This window comes from Hemiscyllium ocellatum, chromosome 9 (assembly GCF_020745735.1).
Source record: "Hemiscyllium ocellatum isolate sHemOce1 chromosome 9, sHemOce1.pat.X.cur, whole genome shotgun sequence".
Lineage (NCBI taxonomy): Eukaryota > Metazoa > Chordata > Chondrichthyes > Orectolobiformes > Hemiscylliidae > Hemiscyllium > Hemiscyllium ocellatum.
This window is the reverse complement of record NC_083409.1, coordinates 85157401-85163454: the sequence shown is the minus strand read 5'-3', so window position 1 is coordinate 85163454 and position 6054 is coordinate 85157401.

Below are 6054 nucleotides of genomic sequence, written 5' to 3'. Positions count from 1 at the left end.
TTTTTCAGAACTGACACAGCTCAAGAGCAATTATTGGGAAAGAATTCCTGCACTTGCCATTGATACAAAACTTTGAACTAACATTTCTACCAACTATCTGCTGGTTCTGCCTGTCCTGCTGGTATGTTAGAGCATCTCCCAGTGCTTTTTTCAAATTTCCAGCATCCATCCTGCCTTCTTTTGCTGGTCCTATTATAAACTTTTAGAATTATTGTAGTAACAAGTGCAGTTAGAAATATGAAAAATTAAGGCATGTGATGAACAGCAAGTCAGTCACCATTTCTGGGAAGGAAAAGCAAACATGTAGACCACCCTCTACATGTACACCAACACCCAGCTCTTTGTAACCTGTCTCACAAACTTCTTTTGTATTGCTTCTTCTACATTATCCTTAGATAAACAGAAATTTCCTTCAAATAAAATTTATGAAAGACTAAGGCATTGCCTCCAACCTCAATTCATTTGACTCCCTATTTGACTTCTATATTTTTGTAACCTCCAGACATGACCTTTGCAGTACTTAACATAAACATAGAAAATGGGAACAGAAGTTGGCCATTAAGTTCTTCAGGCCTGCTCTGCCATGAATATAATCATGACTGATCATCCTACTCAGTATGCTTTTCCTGCTTTTGCCCCTGCCTTTTGATCCCTTTAGCTCTAAGAACAGAATCTATTTCCTTCTTGACAGCATTCAATGTTTTGGCTGCTTGGCAGAGAATTCCCCAGGCTCACCATTCTCTGGGTAAAGAAATTTCTCCTCCTAAATGGCATACCACATTCCCCTCGTTCTTGGAAACATCCTTCCTGCATTTACTCTGTTTGGTCCTATCAGAATTTTATAGGTTTCTACAAGATATCCCCTCATTCATTTGAACTCCTCATTGGATATAGTCCTACTCAATACAATCTCTCTTCATTAATCATGCCTACTATCCCAGGAATCTGTCTGGTAAACCTCTGATGAACTCTCTTTATAGCCAGAACAGCCTTCCTCAGTTAAGGGAGACTAAAAATGTACACAGTATTTCAAGTGTGGTCTCATGAAGGCCCTGACCAATTGCAGCAACTTATCCCTACTCCCATACTCAAATCCTCTTGCCATGAATGCTAACATACATTTTGCCTTCTTCATTGCTTGTTGCACCTATATAATTACTTTCAGCAACTGGTGTACAAGGATAGCCAGGTCTCATTGCATCTCTCTTTTTCCCAATCTATTCGCAAACAATACCTTGTTTTTGCCACCAAAGCAGATAACTTCACATTTGTCCACATTATACTTCATCTGCTATGCATTTGCCCAATCACTTAACTCATCCAAATCTAACACTGACCTGCTTCAGTGCTAACTTCAGCTCATCCCATTCCCATATTACCTGTATCTTGAATAGAATCATAAAATCATAGAATTTTACAGAACTGGAGCAAATTTGATCCAATGTATTTATATTGGTTCCTGAAAAAGCTATCCAGCTACCTCCATTCTCCAGTCTTATCTCTGTAGCCCTCTAACTTTATCACTTTCAAATATCACGGTGGCACAATGGTTAGCACTGCTGCCTCACAGTGCCAGAGACCTGGGTTCAATTCCTACTTCAGGCAACTGTCTGTGTGGAGTTTGCACATTCTCCCCATATCTGTGTGAGTTTACTCCAGGTGCTCTGGTTTCCTCCCACAGTCCAAAAATGTGCAGGTTAGGTAAATTGGCCATACTAAATTGCCCGTAGTGTTAGGTGAAGGGGTAAACGTAGGGGAATGGGTCTGGGTGGGTTGCTCTTCGGAGGATCGGTGTGGACTTGTTGGGCCGAAGGGTCTGTTTCCACACTGTAAGTAATCTAATCTAATATATCCAGCTTTCCCAGGCAACGCATTCCAAATTCTAACAACTCTGAGTATAGATGTTTTTTCCTTAACTCAGCCCAGCTCTCTCGCTGACAATCTTGAAATTATGACACCTTAATTACTAAAATACCAATTAAGTAAATATCCTTCTTTACCATATCAAAACTGTTCATAATTTTGAACGCCCCAATAAGGTAATCTGTTAATCTTCTCAGCTCCAACAATAGTAAGCCCAATTTCTCCACTATTATTTGTATCTAAAATCCCTCATTTCTGATATCAGTCTAATAAATGTCCTTTGCACTGTCTCTAGGGCTTTAACGTCCTTCCTTAAATAAGTGCCTAGAACTGAACACAATTATGAAGGATAGCATTACTTCCTTGCTTTTCTTCTCTATGCTACTATTTATATTTCAATTTGCCTGGCCACCTTCAGAGAACCATGCACATGAACCCTGAGGTCCCTCTGCTCCTGTACTCCCCTCAAAGTTGTACCATTGACCCTCGTCGCCTGTGTTTCTTCTACCAAAATGCATTACCTTACATTTTTCTGCACTGAAATCCATTTGCCAGTTGTCTACCCACTTGGCCAACTTGTCAACATCTTTCTGAAGTCAATCAACATCATCCTTACAATTCACTATTCTCCCTAGTTTGGTATCATCTCCATTTTAGAGATTTTGCCCTCAACACCCACTCCCAAATCATTTTATATAAATCAGAAAAAGCAAGGGTCCCAACACTGATCCCCAGGGAAACCACCTTCAACATGTCTCCAGTCTAAAAAGTTCTACTCTTTCCGATCCTCTGTTTCCTATCTTTTAGCTAATTTCTAATGGCACCAGATCCCATTCAAACTCCATCCCTGAGTTCACTAGCCTACATTGGCTTCAGGTACAGCAACAGTTAAGTTTTAAAATTCTCATCCATTTGCTTAAGTCTGTTCATGGCCTTGTGCCTTCCTATCTCGGTAGTTTTCCAAGCAGGATCAACATTCAAATAATTCTGGCTTGTTCCAAATTAGGCATCTCCTACATCTTCCATTTTCTAACTGCCCTTGAGAAGGTGGTTATTGGGTAAAACCTTAGGGTCTTTTTGTAATTGTTTCAATCTGGTCTACCCTAAAATATGTAATTTCTAATGGCAATAAATGTCACTAAAATGTTCTGAATATCTGTATACTCCGTTTACATATCTGCTGAGTATGCACATGTATAAACCTCTCTCAACACGCTAGATGTCACATATTGTCTGAAGAAATATTAGTGAAATGGCACATTTCACAATTTCACATTGCACTTTACAGTCAAAATGAATGGAAAATGATGCAGCCAATTTGCATACTGCAAAGTCCTGTAAACAGTGTTGTGATTCATGCCCACGTAATCTTCAGTTATGTTGGTTGAGAAGTAAAAATTGCCCTCGTTACCAGGGAAAATATTATTGCTTTTTGTGAAGTATTATGGAAGAATCCATCAGCCCGGACAAAGAGGAATTCAATTTGACATCTCATCTCAAATGTGGCATCTGATAATATAGCAGCTTCTTATTATCACGCCGAAGCTTCGGCATCACTGTGTCTAAGTGTCAGAACAGAACTTGTCTATAACCGTTTGACTCAGAAGCAAAACAGCAAATTCTAATACAGTATAATGCTATCTAATACTGGAAAAGTATTTTTCTGCTTTTCAACTGACTTTCCCAAAAACCAGTGGTTAGAAGTAGAGGGTCAGGTTTTCTAGAATGGGGTACTGAATGGAAGATGAATGCCCAGGGATAACTCAACAAGTCAATTGAGTATAGCTGATTCAATAGCCAAAATGTCATTGGATTTGGGCCGTGCTGGTTGACAAATATTCCTGGAAGGAGGGCATACATATCACTAGCCCTTTGTTAGTATGCATTGATACATGCATGAACCAAAGTAAAGGCTAGAGTACAAAATAGATAATTAATTGTCCAAGTTTCATGTACTGCTGGTTCCTGTACACATATTGTCCATCCTGAAGAGTCAGATCCATTTTTGTTGTATCAGAGTGACACAATGTTTTGCACATTTCCAGAGTCAAGAGGCCCACCGTGTTTCTGGTTACCTCTACCCAATGACCGTTCAGACAGGGAATTTGTTGACACCAATCTGATCCATACCAGCCATGCAGCTAACCAAGCCAATCAGCCCCTGAAAAAAAACAATCAGAGTTGCTGTGGCTACGTACACTTTTACACACAAGTTGTAGGTTGCAGTTGTGGATAATCATGGTAGGTGTTGCAATTCCTTCAAAAGGCTGACCTGTTTTTCCTGCCAATCATTGGCATACATTGGAAGAATTTACAAGTTGATACTTAACCAGTTTTGCTGGGTTTTGAACACACCTTGGCTTCAATTAGAATTAGATCTAAAAGCTTTTGGTTCAAAGGCAGGGACACTACCGCTGTACCAGAACACTCCAAGTTTAGCAAATGCTGAATAGTAAGTCATTTTTATTTTAAATCCAATCTCTTCTTCTAATGCAACAATATATTAAAAAAAAATCACCTCCCACACTTTTCCATAAGTAGGCAAAAGGAAGTGTTTAAGACTGATGAGTTTTGTACCAAATGTACAGGTGAGTCAATTGTGGCAATAGGTTGGAGTGAGAATCCCTGCTATTACAAAATGATGAGGATTTATTCCTCACTGAAACACAAAATAAGAGCAGGTAGTCATTTGGCCCTTCAATTCTACTCTGCTGTTCATTATGATCACAACCAATCATCCAACTCAATAGCCTGTTCCCGCATTTCCACCATGTTCTTTGATCCTTTAACCCCAAGTGCTATATCCAACTCCTTCTTGAAATCATGTTTTGATCTTGACTGCTTTCTGTGGTAGCAAGTTCCATAGACTCACCACTCTCTGGGTAAAAAAATTCTCATCTCAGTCCTAAATGGTTTATCCTGCATCCTTAGACTATCACATCTGTTTCTGGACTCACCTGCCCATTGGGAATATTCTTCTTGCATTTACCCTGTTTAATCCTGTTATAATTTTATAGCCTTCTATGAGACTCCCCTCTCCCTAGGGTCATTCTTCTGAACTCCAGTAAATATTAGCCTAACTGATTCAATCACCTCTGTTAGTCCTGCACGTCCCTGGACACTATGGGAAATTTAGCATGGCCAATCCACCTAATCCGCATATCTTCGGATTGTGGGAGAAAACCATAGCATCCGGAGGAAATCGGACAGAATGTGCAAACTCCATCCAGTTGTTAAAGGCTGGAACCAAATCCAGTTCCTGACACTGAGGTAGCAATGCTAACTACTGAGCCACTCAAAGATGTAAAGCACATTTAAGGCAAAACATGGACACTAACAACTGCATAAGATAGTAGAATATTATGTACACACAAGGGTTAGCCATTAAAACTGAAGTGAGGAGAAATTTCTAAACTAAAAGAGGTTTTAAAAAATTCAAAAATTCATTAAACTATAAAGAACCGCCATTCCTTTTGTATTTTAATATATACAACGAGGCCAAAATCAGATCAGCAATGACCTTACCAAATGGTGAAGGGCTGAATGACTTATTCCTGAATTACAACAAACAAATTGGTAGTAGAGATAAACTGATCTTTGGATACTAACAAAAATCAAAGTATATGGAAGTAGTGAGGGAAGCTGTAGCTAAGGATAAAGACCAACCAAGATCTTATTTAATGGTGGTGCAGACTTGAGGAGTAGAACAATTATACCTGCACCTCATTGGTACATGCGATTAAGTTACTAATTCCTAGAGAACAAATGGGAATGAATACCAAGTGACAACTGTTGCAGCACCAGAGGTACAAAAGCATATTGCAGAATTGAGCAGAAGAGGCAGTTGTTCAACCCCTGTCAATCCATCATTTGAAAGAGTTTTTTTGATTAATCTGTATTTTATCTTCATTTGCTTGTCTTGTTAAATTTCAGGTGAAGAAAATGGTTCAACTTGCTAAACCATTTTCCTAATCTAAAGTTAAAACAGTTGACATGGGACTAAAGCAGGTAAATGGAGTTAAAGTATCGTCAGCAACATATATGGTTTAGTTGAGACAGCACTATAAGTGGGAGAGGATTAAAAGACACTATTTGTAGAAAAGTTACACCTATCACTTCAGTACAGGGGTATCTGTTTCAATTATAAACTAGAAGTCTAAATAAAATTAATAAAAAAGGAGAAAGACAACA